The following is a 21,745-nucleotide window of genomic DNA, read 5'->3' as shown; positions in this document are numbered from 1 at the left end:
GTGCTCTGTTAAAACTGCTTGTAAAACTGCCTTTCAGGGGACTGCATGCTCCTTGTCCCTTCCCTGAATCCATTATGCAGTTCTTGAATGTCCATTTGACCACACTGTTAATTTCCCTGAACATACTGTTGGTTATTTTATTAATCTCACTCAGTATCTGGATTTATAACATTCTGAGGAAGTCTTCCCCAGAACCAGAGAATACTGAGTGGCAGGGAGTGTGGAGAGGCTTTGAGGAGACTTTAATAAGGCAGACATCTTCAGTGTCATGGAGCTTTACTCCTGAGCACTTGAAGAATCCTGAGAGTTTGATCGCATATTTGAGGCAGGAATGTTGTGGCACAGGCAGATCTCAGGAGGCACAAATGATTTGGGGCCTGGCTAATGCTTATCAGGCCTTATTCAATTTTGAAGCTGAGAGAGAGAGTCTCAGAGCTGAAAAAGCAGAGAGGGAAAAAGTTTTTGAAGCTGAGAGAGAGAGTCTCAGAGCTGAGATGGAGAGTCTCAGAGCTGACAGAAATGACCTCCTATATCAGCGTGACACCCTCCGGTCCGAACTTGATGCTTTCTGGTCCAGGCAAGACGCACCCCAGTCTGTGAGAGACGCCCTTCGGTCTGAGCGAGATGCCCTTCAGTCCGAGCGTGACACTCTCCAGTCCGAGTGTGACACCCTCCAGTCTGGACACGACACTCTCCAGTCCAAGTGCAACACTCTCCAGTCCGAGCGCAACGCCCTCCAGTCTGAGCACGACACCCTCCAGTCCGAGTGTAACAACCTCCGGTCAGAGCAAGGCTCCTTCCCGAGCCCAGACGAGGCAGCCTGTAGCGGAGCAGCGCAACCCCAGGCGGACAACACCGGTCTCGGCTCTCCCGGTGGGTCTGTTCCATATCTGGAAGGGGTTGGTGCGCTTCCGGGCTGAGCAGGCGCCCGCTGCTATGGCCAGGGGGCAGGAGGTCATGCTGCCCCCCATCCAGCCTGCTAGGCCCAGCCGTCTGGCATGAGGGGTGGCCTTAGATGTGGCTGAACGGGAGAGGTGGTCAATGCTTCATCTTTATTCTGATTCATGGACGGTGGCCAATGTCTTATGGGGGTGGTTGCAGCAGTGGGAACAAAACAACTGGCAACGACGAAGAGGTAAACCTATTTGGGCTGCTGAACTGTGGAAAGACATTGCTGCCCAAATAAGAAACATTGTTGTAAAGGTGCGCCATGTAGATGCTCACGTGCATAAGAGCAAGGCTACTGAAGAACATCAAAATAACCATCAGGTTGATCGAGCTGCCAAAACTGAGGTGGCTCAAATAGACTTAGACTGGCAGAATAAGATTGAATTATTCCTAGCCCGATGGGCCCATGAGACCTCGGGCCATCAAACAAGAGATGCAACATATAAGTGGTCCAGAGACCGAGGGGTGGACTTAATTATGCATGCTATTGCTCAGGTCATTCATGACTGTGAAATATGCACCATAATTAAACAAGCCAAGAGGATGAAAACTTTTTGGGGGGAAGGGCGATGGCAAAAATATAAATATGGGGAGGCATGGTAGATTGATTATATCACCTTGCCACGATCCCGAAATGGTAAACGGTATGTACTCACCATGGTCGAGGCGACCACTGGGTGGCTTGAAACATACCAGTACCCCATGCTATCGCCCGAAATACCATATTAGGGCTGGAGAAGCAAGTTCTATGGAGGCATGGTACTCCAGACACTGCCCCAGCAGTTCCACTCCTATCCCTGTCACCTGGGCATGAAGCAGAAGCCCATGGTGAGGATGGTGTGGATGTGCCAAGTGAGCCACCCCGCAGTGAGGGGGGTCATCCTGCAGCCACGAGGCCTGAGTTCATTGTTCCCCTATGAGGGTTTGGAGCTGAACTCTCCAGGCCAGGATGTGAGGCTGCTGGCACCATCGTGTGCCCCGGTGGCGCGGTGATAGAAGTGCCGCTTGCAACACCGGAGGCCTGGGTTCGAATCCCCGCTGTGGCACAAGTGGTAGAAGTGCCGCTCTGCTACACAGAGGGCTCGAATCCCGGGAGTTGGACTTGATGACCTCTAAGGTCCCTTCCAACTCGCACAATACTGTGATACTGTGATCACCTGCTGGGGAGTTTCTTGCTGAGCCTCTCCTTGATGCTTCTGTTCCACTGAAGGGAATGGATGACTTGGAGGATGGCCATACCACCAGCAGTGATGCTGGTCTGCTTCTCCCCTCTGCTTATGCTCTGGGCTCCTGACCTGATATCCAGATTGATGGAGACAGAGGAGGACAGTCCCAAGAAGTCCTCCGTGCAGCAGCCCTGTAGCTAAGGGAAAGGATGAGTGCACCTTGATGTGGGGGAGGCCCCACTAGTGCTGCCTTTCCACTTTTTTCCCTCCACCGTATTCATGTTCCTCTTTTCGGCAGTTTTGTCATTTTCTCGAGTTAGCAAATAATAGTGTGTTAAGTTATGAAGTTTTATTTTCAGCCTAAGGATTTGCATGAAATAGATATAAATTGTTAAGAAAATAAGGTTGCTGATTGCTCACAACTATATATGTGTGTGTGTGTGTAATAAGCATAATGTAATGATGTAGAATAAGGGGTGGAATGTCATGGTTTTGCAATGTTGTAATTTTGCTATCAGTATTCCACATCATAACATCATGTTAAGCATAGATAATTTTGACGAATCTGCTGCTCACAGAAAGAAGACTACATGTCCCAGGGAGCACCACGGTCAGTCATATGACCAGGACTATATAATCTCACTTCAGTGCTGGACTTGCTCTCTTGGATCCTGCCAGCCATGGGGGAGTGTGTGGAAGCGTTCCAGCCGTTTCGCCTAGAGTTACAGTAGGCCTCTCGGTTTTGGGACTCACTCTCTCTTATTTTACTTGATTTGTTAGCCTTAATTCCAATTATATTGCATTATATTGTGTTATTCTGTATTCCGATATAGTATTTAGTAAAATAGTGTGCCTCCTTAGATCGTTGCCGCTGTATTTATTTTCTCTTTCCTTGTTTTCTTTTCCTTTTGGGATAGCGGCCCTGCAGGCCGTCTATACCCCTGTCATGGGTGCCGGTAGATTTTAGGGTAACCTGTGACATTAATGCAACCCACTTACTCCATGTGGCATCTGTGGCATGGTGGGTGGAGGGAACCTGCCCTTTAAACATCCAATTCAGCACCGGCAGTCGAGGTGCCAGGAGAAGCTGTGTTTCGGTGCCAATTACCTCAGAGGCAGCCCGGACCCCTTCATATGCGGCTAAGATCTCCTTCTCAGTTGGAGTGTAGCTCTCTTCCGACCCCCTATATGCTCTACTCCAAAATCCCAGGGGTCGGCCTCGGGTCTCATCTGAGGTTCTCTGCCACAAACTCCAAGTGGGACCTTTCTCCCCAGCAGCAGTGTAAAGGATGTTCTTCACACCCTGTCCCATTCGTACTGGCCCTAGGGCCACAGCACGGGCTATCTCTTGCTTAATTTGCTCAAAGGCCTGCTGCTGTTCAGGACCCCACGCGAAGTTATTCTTCTTTCGGGTCACCTGATAGAGGGGGCTCACAATGAGGCTATAATTTGGGATGTGCATCCTCCAAAAGCCCACCACACCCAGAAAGGACTGTGTCTCTTTTTTGTCAGTGGGTGCAGACATAGCAGTAATTTTGTCAATCACATCTGTTGGGATGTGACGACGCCCATCTTGCCATTTCACCCCTAGAAACTGAATTTCTTGGGCAGGTCCTTTCACTTTGTCTCTCTTAATAGCGAAACCAGCAGACAGGAGGATTTGGATTATCCGCTCTCCTTTTTTAAAAACCTCCATTGCTGTATCACCCCACACAACGATATCATCAATATACTGCAGGTGCTCTGGAGCACCGCCCTGTTCCAACGTGGCTTGGATCAGCCCATGGCAAATGGTCGGGCTGTGTTTCCACCCCTGGGGCAAACGGTTCCAGGTGTACTGAACACCCCTCCAAGTAAAGGCAAACTGTGGCCTGCACTCTGTGGCCAAAGGGACAGAAAAGAACGCATTGGCAATATCAATGGTGGCATACCATTTTGCCTCTTTCGATTCCAGTTCATACTGGAGTTCCAACATGTCTGGCACAGCAGCGCTCAATGGGGGTGTGACCTCATTAAGGCCACGATAGTCCACTGTCAGCCTCCATTCTCCACTGGCTTTACGCACTGGCCATATGGGGCTGTTGAAGGGTGAATGGGTTTTACAAATTACTCCCTGACTTTCTAGTTGTTGAATTAGTCTATGGATGGGGAGCAAGGAATCCCTATTAGTACGGTACTGTCGTCTGTGTACCGTTCTCATGGCAATTGGTACCCTTTGTTCTTCCACCTGTAATAAGCCCACAGCAGACGGGTCCCCTGATAGGCCAGGCAAATCAGACAGCTGCTTAATGTTGTCTGTTTCTATAGCAGCTATTCCAAAAGCCCATCGGTATCCCTTGGGGTCCTTGAAATGTCCCCTTTTTAGGTAATCTATCCCAAGTATGCAGGGAGCCCCCTGGCCAGTCACTATACGATGCTTCTGCCAGTCTTTACCGATGAGGCTGATCTCGGCCTCCAACACAGATAGTTCCTGCAAACCCCCAGTCACTCCATGTATATGTATCAGTTCTGTCCCTTTGTAGCCTGAGGGTATCAGAGTGCACTGTGCACCGGTATCCACCAGTGCCTTATATCTCTGTGGTTCGGATGTGCCAGGCCACCGAATCCACACAGTCCAATACACTCTATTATCTCTCTCCCCCCCCTGGCTGAGGGCAGGGCCCCTCTATTGGTTACCTGCAGCAGCAGAGGCAATTTCAGTATTGGCTGACTTCTTTTGTAATTCTTTCACTCGTGCTCGTAGTGCATAAGTGGGTTCGTCGTGCCACTTCCTCATGTCCTCTCCATGCTCACGCAGGTAATTCCACAGGGCACCACGTGACATAGGCTCACTGCGGTCATTCACTCGAGCAGGTGGGCGTTTGCGTCTGATGGCTGAGACTGCCACAGGTTCACTATTATTCCTTGCCGCGGACCAGTTCTTCAGCAAGCCGTCTAGTATTCTCTCTACTTGGTCCAGTCTGTTCCCCACTTGGCAGATGGCTGCAATGGAGGCACGGGTTGGCGCTAGTGTGCTCTCCGTATTTTGGAGTGCAAGGATAAGCTCAAAGATTTGAGGTCTTCTATCCATTTCTTCATACCGGTTAGCGGCTGCTAAGAGTACACTGGCATATCTGTCCGGTGCTGACCGTATGAGCTTCTTCCATATTTCAGGAGTAGTGCTCACCTTCTCCAGGTCATGGCCATCATGTGGGTCCTCAGGGACAAACATGGGATCATACAGCATCTCTGCCACAGCCATTTCTCTCAAGCACTGAATGCCTTCCTCAGCCATATTCCATTTTTTTCAGTACAGGCTCCAAGTCACTTCTGAGAAGAAAAGTTGTCTTTACAGCTGATAGTATTCTGTCCCAGAGAGTGGCGACTCCATCCAGACATCTGCTGATCCCTCTATCAACAGATGGGTTTCGAGAGATGTTTCCTAATTGACGAGCCTCGTTGCAGCTTAGGGACACACTGCCGGCCCCACTGTCCCAACATCGAAGCAGCCAAGTGACGACGCTTTCACCTGGGACTCGGGTGAACTCCTTTCTCATGCCTTGGATTTCAGTAATTTTCATAGGTTTACGAGTAGAGGAAATGGTGACTTCCCCCTCATCATCACTATCCTCTCCATGTCTGTTAGTCTTCTGAGTTGCCTTCTTTGGTGGTTTTGGGGAGGGCCCCTCGCCGGGATCTTCCTCTACTTCCTTCTTCCGTTCCAGACGTGAAGATCCACGTTCCCATCTCTGGCCTTCCACTGGGGCGACTGACACTGATGCTGGTGCTTCCTGTGGTTTGCTGGGATTGACTTGGAGGTTTTCCTTTAGGGTTTGGATCTCATTTTTGAGACTCTCTATCTCCATCATAATCCGTTCGTTCTGAGATCCCCCTGAGCTACACCCTTTCTCAAGGTCCCTCTGGTGTTCAGGGGTAAGATTACCTGACACCAGGGGTCCCAATGCTTCTAGCCTTTTTCCTAAGTCTCTCACTACTGTTTGCCAGTCTCTCTGTGTTTTATAGGAAGATACTATATTTGTTATAATCAGAGAGACTAACAACACCATATCCCATTTGACACCCCAGTCATACTTAAGGAACTCAGAGCATTCATAAGCCAGTCCGAGCACAGTGTCTGTGATGTTTGTTAGGCTGAAAGGGAGCCAGTCAGGTATCCCTATCACTGGCTTCCATAGGTAGAATGATTGTACAACTAACCCCCACATCACTATGCTCTGAAGCCGGGACCACAGGAACATAAGGACCTGCAGTCCTACATACAGGGCTGCTGAAATAAGCAACTTCACTACTGCCCAAAACATTGCCCAGAACGCTGCCCGCATTCTCCACCAAAAATGTCACGGGGTTCTCTCTAGAGCTCCCTCGTGACAAGGGAACAAACCCAGGGGAGCAGGAACAAAAGTACCTCTCTTCCCTAACAGCGCGGTGCGGCGCGGCACGGCGCGGCGCGGCACGGCCACGTGCGCTCCGGGAGAGGGGAAGGGAAGGGAGACCGCGAATGGGTCTGGGAGGGGAAAAAAAAAAACGAAGAAAGGATGATCTGAGAACGAGCGGGAGTTTAATAAACCCAGTAACACTAAACAACAACGAGAGAGTTTCAACAATGAGAAAACCAAATCCTAATCTCACCGACGGTCTGTGGGAGGCGGGAAACTCCGACCACGCTGTCTCCTCGCCGGGCGCCGGGGAGAGAGAGAGAGAGAGAGCCCGTCCCCTTCCCGACCTCCCCTCCGGTGCCGCTCCCCACATGCCCATTTAAGGCAGCCCACAGAAAAAAAACTTGTCCCCTTAACTCCCATTATCCTACATGATGTTTTGATGTGGAATACCAACACCAACCAAATTATAAAACCATAACAAGATGCCGCGTTGAGGGCCGTGGTTGAATGAGAGCTATTGGTGATGGGTGGATGGTGGGGGAGCTTGGAGGGCTTCTCCAACCTTGGTGATTGTGGATGGGGGGTTGGGGGGGATATGGGGGGTGGAAGAGGATTAGAATGGGGGAATAGGAGGGGTGGGATGGGGGAGGGACCCTTCAGGAAGGGACAGGGGGACTCACTGGGGTGATTCTGGGAAGACAACAGGGGACTCTATGGGTCAGAATGAGGGAACTGAGAGGGATATGAGAAGGGGTAAAAGGATAATAAAGGGAAATGTGGAGAGTGTTTATGCAGAGTGGCTTCATGAGAAAGGACATGATGAGATTCCATTAGTTAAATTGTAAGAGAAGGTATGTGACTAAAGTCAACAGTGAGGAGAAATCAGGATGTGAAAGACAGGATATGTAGCTAAAGACAGAATATGTAGAGAGAGGCAAGGACGGCCTAAAGGGAAAAACAAGATGTGTAACAATGTGTAGGCATAGCTATGAAGAAAAGTAACCATAAGGCTAACCACAAAGGTCAGATGAAGTAATGTATAACCCACCAATCCTGAGCTTTACTTTTGCAATATGCATGAGCTTATTACTGACTGTATAAACAAGATGCTGTAACACCTAATGAATGAGACCTGTTGACCATGATATATGAGGCACGTCTCCCGCGGTCTTTTCCAACAAATGGCGCCCGAACAGGGACCATCTTCTTCTGCTAAGTAAGAAGAGACGGGATCCTTGCCAGGGAAAAAAGAAGTTGCCACGAACGGGGACTGCGTTGGGTTCGGGTCCTTTAGCAGCGAGGATGACGAAAAGAGCCGAATTAAAGCTCCGCATCTCGAGCGACCACGAGAGGTGGGCTCGACCGATACGTGCTGCCGAAGCCTGGAGGGCTGCAACGGTACCGACGTGAGTAAACTTGGATAGGCAAGCAGCATATGATTTATTTTCCGAAGGTTTGGATCCTTAAGCAGCGGGGACAGCACGCGCCAGGAAAAGAAGGTGCAGGTGCTCTAGGTGACCTTATAGAAGGGCCTAGCCGATACGGGCCGCCGACGTCCTTTAAGGCTGCAACAGCGCGCTGACAAATAGGAATGGAAAGGCAAGCGGCTCATGAATTATTTTCCGCTTTTCTTAGGCGGAGACAATTTAAAGGTATAGACTTAGAAAAGGAACTCCCCGAGTTATTAGCGTACGAATATGCTAAAGAGTTATTTCAGAATCCGCATTTGGTGCATGATCTTACTGAGCAGGGAATGATAGAAGGGGAGAAAATGGCTAAAAAATGCGGAAAGTGGTGGCGTGTGTTTATGTGTGTGTGGATGAGTGTGTGGATGAGTGTGTGGATGAGTGTGGTTTATAATGAGTTGTTGCGATATCAGGCAGAAAAGAAAGCAACAGAGCAAGCTAGTGTTGTGCAGGGGAGGAATAAGAATTATAGTGAGTGGTCAGATTGCCCGATGCCCCCTGCTGTGTCCACCGTAAATTTGCCGCTGGCCGCTGAGCCTGCGTTGCCAGTGGCCCCGGAGCCGAGTGCCCCGTCTCCGCCTCCAGGCACGTCTGTATCGGACGAGCCGCCTGCATCCACCATGGCGCTACAGCCGGCCCCCTCGACCCCCCTTGGCAACGAGCCGCTCCCTGGGGCAGGGACTGACCTAGCGGAGGCCGTCGCGCGGGAGCGGAGGGGGGCCTGGGCTGCGCTGGCGCGGGCTTGTTTAGAGGCAGGGGACGGTGAGGCGCTGGAAGCTGCGCAACAGATGGCATTTCCGGTGGTGTATGCACCTAATCCTGCAGGCGCGATACAGGCTGCTATCACTGCTTTAGATTGGAAATTGTTGTCACAATTGTGGTCTACGGTCAGTCAGTTTGGAGTAAAAAGCGAGTCAGCGAGACAGATGTTGGATTATATCTGGAGTACTCAAGTTTTGTTGCCATCAGATTGTCGGGCTATAGCTAGGCTGATTTTTTTGCAGCACCAACAACTGCTGTTTAATGCTTATTGGCAGGAGATGTGCCAACAGAGCGCGGCGATAGTTAGGCAGCCGGGAGATCCCTTGTATAATGTAACCGTTGAAGAACTTTTAGGGGTGGGTCCTTTCATCCGGACGGGGGCCCAGGCTTTATTAGGGCCAGTTAAATGTAGGGAGTCAATGTATCTGGCCATACAGGCTATGGATAAGATCAAGGCACCAGGTGGACTGCCGTCTTATATGGGAATCCAGTAGGGAAGAAATGAGGATTTTGGAGCGTTTATAGATAAGGTAGCTGGAGCCATAGAGAAGGCTGGAGTACCAGAATACATGAGGGAAATAATGCTGAAACAGTGTGCACTTCAAAACTGTAACGCTACAGCTTGTGGCATTCTAAATACTTTGAGGAGTAATTGGACAATAGAGGAGGTGTTAGACAGATTATCGAGTGTGCTCACAGGGGCTCAGGCTTTCATAGTTAAGGCTATTAAGGAGGTAGGGGCAGGATTAAAGGCACAGGCTGAGGCTTCTCAGAACCAAGTGTTAGCAGCTCTTGCACCCTTACAAGCGTCTGCGGTAACCAATTCAGGCCCAAGCACCTATTACAAATGTTTCCGGTGCGGCATCAAGGGACATATGCGACGGAATTGCCAAGCCGCCGGTGTATGGTGCCAGAACTGCCGCTCGGACAACCACAACACCGTCAGCTGCCGACGCCGGTGGGGAAACCTCCAGCCCAGCGCAAGAAAGAACAGCGGCCGCGCTCCGACACAAGCAGCCGTTACCAGCCAGCTGCCGCCTTCCGCCCCGCCCACGTCACTTGTCGGGACGCTGCCTCTCTCCACCACGGCTATGACTCCTGCGTCTGCGTCTCTGCAGCCCGCATGTAACGTGGTTAAAGACACAGACGGATCGAAACCAGGGGATCGTTGTGACCCCGGTCCAGTAGATCCAGAAAGCGAATCGGACGCATTTCCTCCTGATGATACTTTGAAGGGAGCAGGAATGACAAATTTCCCTACGGCGTACTGCGGCGTTTTAGAGCAGTGCAGAAAAGAAGCAATATTAAGGGGTGATGCTGACACGTTGCAAGCCTTTCCTATGTTGTATCAGCCGAATCAGGTTCCCCGATGGGAATCCCTGCCTTGTGAGGCAGTGAAGGAATTAAGGAAGTCAGTGAGAACATACGGAGTTCAGTCAGCCTTTGCATACAATCTTTTGGTTGCAAACAGTGACAGTTATGTTATGACCCCTCATGACTGGAAAACTGTGTTACAAATGATCCTCTCTCCTATGCAATACACTGCGTTTATGACTGAATACCAGCTACATAATTTGACTGATATCCCCCTTGCTACTAATGCTTTACTTTCACATGCTCCAATACCTAATGCTGTTACTGTATTTACAGATGGCTCCAGCAAGACACACCATGCAGTGGTTCTCTGGTGTGCGACTGCTACACGATGGCAGTCAGATGTACATGTTGTTGATGGATCACCTCAAGTTGCAGAACTCACTGCAGTAGTTCGAGCTTTTCAAATTTTTTCAGAACAGAAGCTTAATAACTGACTCTTTGTATGTTACAGGTATCATTCAACGGATCGAAGAATCCTTTCTTAAGGAAGTTAATAACCTGGTTTTGTTTGTACAGCTCAAGCAAGTTTTGCATTATGACACTCACCGTACTTTTCCTTATTTTATTATGCACATTCGATCGCATACTACATTGCCTTGTCCTTTAACTGAGGGCAACTGCAAGGCTGATTGAGCCACAGTCACTTTTGCTGCCCCTCAATTATTTGAGCAAGCACGACTCTCCCATCAAATTTTCCATCATAACAGGAGAGCCTTACAAAAACAGTTCCAACTGACAGTGGATCAGGACCGTAACATTATTCTAACATGCCCAGACTGCCAGGAAATTGCCCCTTTGCCTCAAATTGGGACAAATCCATGTAACACAGCACCTCTTCAACTGTGGCAGGCAGATGTCACTCACATTCCTGAATTTGGCTGTCTAAAATATGTACATGTAACGATAGATACTCATTCTTCTTACATATTTGCCACAGCACATACAAGTGAAAACAGTCACAATGCCCGTAAACACTGGTTATCAGCTTATGCTGCTATAGGAATCCCACATATTACAAAAACAGATAATGGGCCTGCGTATACCTCTAAGGCCACTCAAACTTTCCTCCAAGAAGGGGCTGTTGAACATACTACAGCCATTGCTCGTTCTCCCACTGGACAAGCTATCACTAAGCACGTTTATCAAACATTGAAATCCATTCTTGTTATTATTAAACAAAAAAGTGGGAATATGGGAGACACACTACAAGAAATATTATGCAAGGTTTTGCTTGTTTTGCTTGTGCTGAATTTTTTGAATCATGTTCGTACAGATACAGCTCATGTGGATCGTTCTTTTGAAGCTTCCCCAGTGCTCAAGGAACAGCCTATGGTTAATGTTTGGAATATGGCCACAGGACTTTGGGACTGTCCCCTACCACTGACAACTTGGGGTTGTGAATATGCTCATATTTCCACAGAGACTGGCCTTACGTGGGTTCCAGCATGATATGCTCAGTCTCATTTGAAGGCAGAAAATAGCATCCAGCCTTTATAGTAACTGTAATTGTGTGTTTCTTACTTAGTGGTATTGTTTTGTAACTTGCTGTGTTAGAGATAATATTAGTAATAGTTTAACATAGTGTGTGATTTTCTGTTTTACCAATGCAGTCTCAAGAATTAGAGAGTTTAAGACATTAGCTAGGATGTGTGCTTCTTCTATTTTTAGTAATAGTTCAAATGTGTATTATATTCTATAGGCTTCATTATATCCTATGGAACTTGCCGTTATAGCGCCCCCTACCTGCAGGAGGACTCTATTATGGCTCCCATTATCCCCTATGGGCTACATTATCCCTTATGGGCTCCATTATATCCTATGGGCTCCCATTATTTCCTATGGGACTCTCTGCTAGAGCGCCCCCTACATGCAGTAGGACATCATTGCAGGACTCCATTATCCCCTATGGGCTCCATTATCCCCTATGGGCTCCATTATATCCTATGGGCTCCATTATATCCTATCGGCTCCCTTATATCCTATGGGTCTCCCCATTATGGCGCCCCCTACCTGAAGGAGGACTGTATTTATTCCCTATGGGCCCCCATTATCCCCCACGGGCTCCATTATATCCTATGAGCTCCCATTATATCCTATGGGGCTCGCCGTTATTGCGCCCCCTACCTGCAGGAGGACTGTAATTATTCCCTATGGGCTCCCATTATATCCTATGGGCTCCCACTATATCCTATAGGCTCCTTTATATCCTATGGGCTCCCATTGTATCCTATGGGGCTCGCCGTTATAGCGCCCCCTACCTGCAGGAGAACTGTAATTATTCCCTATGGGCTCCCATTATATCCTATGGGCTCCCATTAAATCCTATGGGACTTCCCGTTATAGCGCCCCCTACCTACAGGAGAACTGTAATTATTCCCTATGGGCTCCATTATATCCTAACGGCTCCCATTATATCCTATCGGACATCCCGTTAGAGCGCCCCCTGGTGGCAGGAAGTTGCCATTGCAGGACTCCATTATCCCCTATGGGCTCCATTATACCTTATGAGCTCCCATTATATCCTATGGGCTCCATTACATCCCATGGGCTCCCATTATATACTATGCGCTCCATTATATCCTATGGGCTCCCATTATATCTTAAGGGACTCGCTGCAAGAGCGCCCACTACATGCAGGAGGACGCCATTGCAGGACTCCATTATCCCCTATGGGCTCCATTATCCCATATGGGCTCCATTATATCCTATCGCCTCCATTATATCCTATCGGCTCCATTATATCCTATCGGCTCCATTATATCCTATGGGTCTCCCCGTTATAGCGCCCACTACCTAAAGGAGGATTGTATTTATTCCCTATGAGCCCCCATTATCCCCCATGGGCTCCCATTATCCCTTATGGGCTCCATTATATTCTATGGGACTTGCCGTTAGAGCGCCCCCTAACTGCATGAGGACCGTATTGTTGGATCCCATTATCCCCTATGGGCTCCATTATCCCCTATGGACTCAAATTATCCTTTATGGGCTCCCATTATATCCTATGGGACTTCCAGTTATAGCGCTCCCTGCCGGCAGGAGGACGCTATTGCTCGCTCCCATTATATATTATGGGCTCCATTATCCCCTATGGACTCCATTACTCCCTATGGACTCCCATTATTCCCTATGGGACTCGCCGTTATAGTGACCCCTGGTGGCAGGAGGACGCCACTGCAGGACTCCATTATCCCCTATGGGCTCCCATTATCCCAATGGGCTCCATTATATTACATGGGCTCGCCGTTAGAGCGCCCCCTAACTGCAGGAGGACCGTATTGTTGTATCCCATTATCCGTTATGGGCCCCATTATCCCCTATGGACTCCCAATATATCCTATAGGGCTTCCAGTTATAGCGCCCCCAGCCGGAAGGAGGGCGCTATTGCTGGCTCCCATTATCCCCTATGGGCTACATTATCCCCTATGGGCTCCATTATATCCTATGGGCTCCCATTATTCCCTATGGGCTCTATTATATCCTATGGGCTCCATTATATCCTATCGGCTCCCTTATATCCTATCGGCTCACTTATATCCTATGGGTCTCCCCACTATAGCGCCCCCTACCTGCAGGAGGACTGTAATTATTTCCTACGGGCTCCCATTATATCCTATGGGCTCCCATTATATCCTATAGGCTCCATTATATCCTATGGGCTCCCATTATATCCTATGGGGCTCGCCGTTATAGCGCCCCCTACCTGCAGGAGAACTGTAATTATTCCCTATGGGCTCCCATTATATCCTATTGGCTCCATTATATCCTATATGCGCCCATTATATTCTACGGGACTTCCCATTATTGCGCCCCCTACCTACAGGAGAACTGTAATTATTCCCTATGGGCTCCATTATATCCTATCGACTCCCTTATATACTATCGGCTCCCTTATATCCGATGGGTCTCACCGTTATAGCGTCCTCTACTTGCAGGAGGATTGTAATTATTCCCTATGGGCCCCCATTATCCCCTAAGGGCTCCACTATATCCTATGGGCTCCATTATAGCCTATGGGATATCCCGTTAGAGCCCCCCCTGGTGGCAGGCGGTCGCCATTGCAGGACTCCATTATCCCCTATGGGCTGCAATACACCTTATGAGCTCCCATTATATCCTATGAACTCCCATTATATCCTATGGGTCCCATTATATCCTATAGTCTCCATTATATCCTATGGGCTCCAATTTAATACTTGGGACTTCCCGTTATAGCGCCCGCTACCTACAGGAGAACTGTAATTATTCCCTATGGGCTCCATTATATCCAATGGGCTCCCATTATATCCTATGGGACATCCCGTTACAACGCTTCCTGGTGTCAGGAGGTCGCCATTGCTGGACTCCATTATCCCCTATGTGCTCCATTATACCTTATGAGCTCCCATTATATCATATGCGCTCCAGTATGTCCTATGGGCTCCCAATATATCCTAAGAGATTCGCCGTTATAGCGACGCCTACCTGCAGGAGGACTGTAATTATTCCTTATGGGCTCCCATTATATCCTATGGGCTCCCATTAAATCCTATGGGCTCCCATTATATCCTATGGGCTCCCATTATATCCTATTATATCACTCCTTATCCTTGCAATCAATATAGCTTTCTTTCCAAAATGATGCCATTCCTCCCTAAATATAGCATTTTTTCTCCAAATACTGATTTTCATCCCTATAAGAGGTCATTCTATCTACAGAATGCTGCTTTTTAGTATGATATGACACACTGTTGCCAGAATACTTCTTTTCCTTTACAAATTAAGGACATTTCCACCCTAAATATCAGTCTCTGTCAAAATTTGGAAAATTTCCACAAGACTATCAATAGTGACCCCAGAAATCAGAAGTTCTTTCTTAAGTATGTTTGTCTTCCAGTTGCAGGAGAGGAGCTCTGCTGAGAGGGACCTGGGCGTCCTGGTGGACGACAGGTTGGCCATGAGCCAGCAGTGTGCCCTTGTAGCCAAAAAGGCCAATGGCATACTGGGGTGCATTAAAAAGAGCATAGCCAGCAGGTCAAGGGAGGTGATCCTCCCCCTCTACTCTGCCCTGGTGAGGCCTCATCTGGAATACTGTGTCCAGTTCTGGGCTCCCCAGTACAAAAAAGACAGGGATCTCTTGGAAAGAGTCCAGCGGAGGGCCACAAAGATGGTGAAGGGCCTGGACCATCTCCCCTACGAGGAGAGACTTAGGGAACTGGGTCTGTTTAGCCTTGAGAAAAGAAGGCTGAGAGGGGACTTGATCCAGGTTTATAAATACCTGAGGTGTGGGAGCTATAGTGGCGAGGCTGGTCTCTTTTCAGTAGTGCGTGGGGACAGGACTAGGGGCAATGGGCTGAAACTCCAGCATAGGAAGTTCCGCACGAATGTGCGCAAGAACTTCTTTACGGTGAGGGTGACGGAGCACTGGAACAGGCTGCCCAGGGAGGTGGTGGAGTCTCCTTCTCTGGAGATATTCAAGACCCGCCTGGACGCCTACCTGTGCGACGTGGTGTAGGGAGCCTGCTTTGGCAGGGGGGTTGGACTCGATGATCTCTAGAGGTCCCTTCCAACCCCTATAATTCTGTGATTCTGTGATTCTGTGAAGTATCACTCTTTATCTTCGCAAAAGTAGGATTTTCTTTCCAAAATAATGCTTCTCAACCTTAAAAACATCATTTCCTCCCCAAAGTGCTGGTTTTTATCCCCAAAAGATGACATTTTCTCTACAAAATGAAGCTTTCTAGCTCAGTTATCAAGCATTGCTTCCAGAATACCTGCTTTCCTCTACAAAACAAGGAGATTTCCACCCGAAATATCAATTTCTGACAACATTTAGGCAATTTTTCACCAGAATAACAATACTTATCCCAGAAATAAGAAGGTTATCACTCCTTATCCTTGCAATAAATGGAATTTTCTTTCCAAAATAATGCTTTTCATCCCTAAAAATAGCATTTTCTCCCCAAAATTCTGGTTTTTAACCACAATAGAAGATAACTTTCTCTACAAAACGATGCTTTCTGGGAGAATATGACGCATTAATTCCACCATGCCTGTTTGCCTGTACAAAAGTAGGGCATTTCCACCCGAAATATCAATTTCTGTCTACATTTAGACCATTTTTCACCAGAATAACAATACTTATCCCAGAAATAAGAAGGTTATCACTCCTTATCATTGCAATAAATGGAATTTTCTTTCCAAAATAATGCTTTTCATCCCACAAATCAGCATTTTATTCCCCAAAATGCTGGTCTTCATCCATGAAAGAAGACGTTTTCTCTACAAAATGATGCTTTCTAGCAGAATATGGCACTTTGTATCCAGAATACCTGTTTTCCTCTACAGAATAGAGATATCTCCACCCGAAATATCTATTTCCGTCAAAAGTTTGAAAATTTTCACACGAATATGGATACTTATCCCAGAAATCAGAAGTTCTCTCTTAAGTATCATTCTTTATCTTGGCAAAAATATTATCTTTCCAAAATAATGGTTTTTAATGCCTGCATATAGCTTTTTCTCCACAAATTTCTGGCTTTCATCTCCAAAGGAAGACATTTTCTCTACAAAATGAAGCTTTCTAGCTCAGTTATCAAGCATTGCTTCCAGAATACCTGCTTTCCTCTACAAAACAAGGAGATTTCCACCCGAAATATCAATTTCTGACAACATTTAGGCAATTTTTTACCAGAATAACAATACTTATCCAAGAAATAAGAAGTTCTCTCCTAAGTATCACTCCTTATCCTTGCAATAAATGGAATTTTCTTTCCAAAATAATGCTTTTCATCCCTAAAAATAGCATTTTCTCCCCAAAATTCTGGTTTTTAACCACAATAGAAGATAACTTTCTCTACAAAACGATGCTTTCTGGGAGAATATGACGCATTAATTCCAGCATGCCTGTTTGCCTGTACAAAAGTAGGGCATTTCCACCCGAAATATCAATTTCTGTCTACATTTAGACCATTTTTCACCAGAATAACAATACTTATCCCAGAAATAAGAAGGTTATCACTCCTTATCTTTGCAATAAATGGAAATTTCTTTCCAAAATAATGCTTTTCATCCCACAAATCAGCATTTTATTCCCCAAAATGCTGGTCTTCATCCATGAAAGAAGACGTTTTCTCTACAAAATGATGCTTTCTAGCAGAATATGGCACTTTGTTTCCAGAATACCTGTTTTCCTCTACAGAATAGAGACATCTCCACCCGAAATATCAATTTCCGTCAAAAGTTTGAAAATTTTCACACGAATATGGATACTTATCCCAGAAATCAGAAGTTCTCTCTTAAGTATCATTCTTTATCTTGGCAAAAATATTATCTTTCCAAAATAATGCTTTTTAATGCCTGCATATAGTTTTTTCTCCCCAAATTTCTGGCTTTAATCTCCAAAGGAAGACATTTTCTCTACAAAATGAAGCCTTCTAGCTCAGTTATCAAGCATTGCTTCCAGAATACCTGCTTTCCTCTACAAAACAAGGAGATTTCCACCCGAAATATCAATTTCTGTCTACATTTAGACCATTTTTCACCAGAATAACAATACTTATCCCAGAAATAAGAAGGTTATCACTCCTTATCATTGCAATAAATGGAATTTTCTATCCAAAATAATGCTTTTCATCCCACAAATCAGCATTTTATTCCCCAAAATGCTGGTCTTCATCCATGAAAGAAGACGTTTTCTCTACAAAATGATGCTTTTTAGCAGAATATGGCACTTTGTTTCCAGAATTCCTGTTTTCCTCTACTAAACCAGGACATTCCCTCCCGAAATTTCAATTTCTGTCAACATTTAGAATAGTTCCACAGAAATATCAAAACTTCCCCACAAATTACAAGGTCTGCCTTAAGTATCACTCTTTATCTTGGCAAAAGTATGATTTTCTTTCCAAAATAATGCTTTTCACCCTAACAATAGCATTTTATTCCCAAAAATGCTGGTTTTCATCCCTGAAAGAAGACATTTTCTCTAGAAAATGATGCTTTCCATCGGAGTAGGCCACATTGTTTCCAGAATTCCTGCTTTCCTCTACAAAATAAGGACATTTCCACCCAAAATATCCATTTCTGTCAACATTTAGAAAATTTTCACGCGAATATGGATACTTACCCCAGAAATAAGAAGTTCTCTCATAAGTATCGATCTTTCTCTTTGCAAAAATGTTATTATTTTTACAAAAGAATTATTTTTAATACTCGGATATAGCATGTCGTCCCAAAAATACTGGATTTCATCCCCTCATGAAGACACTTTCCATATAAAATCTTGTTTTCTATCAGAATATGTCATACTGTTTCCGGAATAGCTGTTTTACTCTAGAAATTAAGGACATTTCTAAACTAATTGGCAGTTTCTGTTAAAATTAAAACATTTTCACATTAATACCAATACTTATCGCGGAGATTAGAAGTTCTCTCTTAAGAATCATTCTTTATCTTTTCAAGAATACTATTCTCTTTCCAAAATAATGCTTTTCATCACTCAAGACAGCATTTTCACCCCCAAATTCTGGATTTCATCCCCAAAAGAAGACATTTTCTCTAGAAAATGATGCTTTCCATCGGAGTAGGCCACATTGTTTCCAGAATTCCTGCTTTCCTCTACAAAATATGGACATTTCCACCCGAATTATCCATTTCTGTCAACATTTAGAAAATTTTCACAATACTATCGATACTTATGCCAGAAATAAGAAGTTCTCTCTGAAGTATCACTCCTTATCCTTGCAATCAATATAGCTTTCTTTCCAAAATGATGCCATTCCTCCCTAAATATAGCATTTTTTCTCCAAATACTGATTTTCATCCCTATAAGAGGTCATTCTATCTACAGAATGCTGCTTTTTAGTATGATATGACACACTGTTGCCAGAATACTTCTTTTCCTTTACAAATTAAGGACATTTCCACCCTAAATATCAGTCTCTGTCAAAATTTGGAAAATTTCCACAAGACTATCAATAGTGACCCCAGAAATCAGAAGTTCTTTCTTAAGTATCACTCTTTATCTTCGCAAAAGTAGGATTTTCTTTCCAAAATAATGCTTCTCAACCTTAAAAACATCATTTCCTCCCCAAAGTGCTGGTTTTTATCCCAAAAGATGACATTTTCTCTACAAAATGAAGCCTTCTAGCTCAGTTATCACGTATTGCTTCCAGAATACCTGCTTTCCTCTACAAAACAAGGAGATTTCCACCCGAAATATCAATTTCTGACAACATTTAGGCAATTTTTCACCAGAATAACAATACTTATCCAAGAAATAAGAAGTTCTCTCCTAAGTATCACTCCTAATCCTTGCAATAAATGGAATTTTCTTTCCAAAATAATGCTTTTCATCCCACAAATCAGCATTTTATTCCCCAAAATGCTGGTCTTCATCCATGAAAGAAGACGTTTTCTCTACAAAATGATGCTTTCTAGCAGAATATGGCACTTTGTTTCCAGAATTCCTGTTTTCCTCTACTAAACCAGGACATTCCCACCCGAAATTTCAATTTCTGTCAACATTTAGAATAGTTTCACAGAAATATCAAAACTTCCCCACAAATTACAAGGTCTGTCTTAAGTATCACTCTTTATCTTGGCAAAAGTATGATTTTCTTTCCAAAATAATGCTTTTCACCCTAACAATAGCATTTTATTCCCAAAAATGCTGGTTTTCATCCCTGAAAGAAGACATTTTCTCTAGAAAATGATGCTTTCCATCGGAGTAGGCCACATTGTTTCCAGAATTCCTGCTTTCCTCTACAAAATAAGGACATTTCCACCCAAAATATCCATTTCTGTCAACATTTAGAAAATTTTCACGCGAATATGGATACTTACCCCAGAAATAAGAAGTTCTCTCATAAGTATCGATCTTTCTCTTTGCAAAAATGTTATTATGTTTACAAAAGAATTATTTTTAATACTTGGATATAGCATGTCATCCCAAAAATACTGGATTTCATGCCCTCATGAAGACACTTTCCCTATAAAATCTTGTTTTCTATCAGAATATGTCATACTGTTTCCGGAATAGCTGTTTTACTCTAGAAATTAAGGACATTTCTAAACTAATTGGCAGTTTCTGTCAAAATTAAAACATTTTCACATTAATACCAATACTTATCGCGGAGATTAGAAGTTCTCTCTTAAGAATCATTCTTTATCTTTTCAAGAATACTATTCTCTTTCCAAAATAATGCTTTTCATCACTCAAGACAGCATTTTCACCCCCAAATTCTGGATTTCATCCCCAAAAGAAGACATTTTCTCTAGAAAATGATGCTTTCCATCGGAGTAGGCCACATTGTTTCCAGAATTCCTGCTTTCCTCTACAAAATATGGACATTTCCACCCGAATTATCCATTTCTGTCAACATTTAGAAAATTTTCACAATACTATCGATACTTATGCCAGAAATAAGAAGTTCTCTCTGAAGTATCACTCCTTATCCTTGCAATCAATATAGCTTTCTTTCCAAAATGATGCCATTCCTCCCTAAATATAGCATTTTTTCTCCAAATACTGATTTTCATCCCTATAAGAGGTCATTCTATCTACAGAATGCTGCTTTTTAGTATGATATGACACACTGTTGCCAGAATACTTCTTTTCCTTTACAAATTAAGGACATTTCCACCCTAAATATCAGTCTCTGTCAAAATTTGGAAAATTTCCACAAGACTATCAATAGTGACCCCAGAAATCAGAAGTTCTTTCTTAAGTATCACTCTTTATCTTCGCAAAAGTAGGATTTTCTTTCCAAAATAATGCTTCTCAACCTTAAAAACATCATTTCCTCCCCAAAGTGCTGGTTTTTATCCCAAAAGATGACATTTTCTCTACAAAATGAAGCCTTCTAGCTCAGTTATCACGTATTGCTTCCAGAATACCTGCTTTCCTCTACAAAACAAGGAGATTTCCACCCGAAATATCAATTTCTGACAACATTTAGGCAATTTTTCACCAGAATAACAATACTTATCCAAGAAATAAGAAGTTCTCTCCTAAGTATCACTCCTAATCCTTGCAATAAATGGAATTTTCTTTCCAAAATAATGCTTTTCATCCCACAAATCAGCATTTTATTCCCCAAAATGCTGGTCTTCATCCATGAAAGAAGACGTTTTCTCTACAAAATGATGCTTTCTAGCAGAATATGGCACTTTGTTTCCAGAATTCCTGTTTTCCTCTACTAAACCAGGACATTCCCACCCGAAATTTCAATTTCTGTCAACATTTAGAATAGTTTCACAGAAATATCAAAACTTCCCCACAAATTACAAGGTCTGTCTTAAGTATCACTCTTTATCTTGGCAAAAGTATGATTTTCTTTCCAAAATAATGCTTTTCACCCTAACAATAGCATTTTATTCCCAAAAATGCTGGTTTTCATCCCTGAAAGAAGACATTTTCTCTAGAAAATGATGCTTTCCATCGGAGTAGGCCACATTGTTTCCAGAATTCCTGCTTTCCTCTACAAAATAAGGACATTTCCACCCAAAATATCCATTTCTGTCAACATTTAGAAAATTTTCACGCGAATATGGATACTTACCCCAGAAATAAGAAGTTCTCTCATAAGTATCGATCTTTCTCTTTGCAAAAATGTTATTATGTTTACAAAAGAATTATTTTTAATACTTGGATATAGCATGTCATCCC

Source organism: Excalfactoria chinensis, chromosome 13, assembly GCF_039878825.1.
Source record: "Excalfactoria chinensis isolate bCotChi1 chromosome 13, bCotChi1.hap2, whole genome shotgun sequence".
NCBI lineage: Eukaryota > Metazoa > Chordata > Aves > Galliformes > Phasianidae > Excalfactoria > Excalfactoria chinensis.
Note: the sequence above shows the minus strand (reverse complement) of the source record.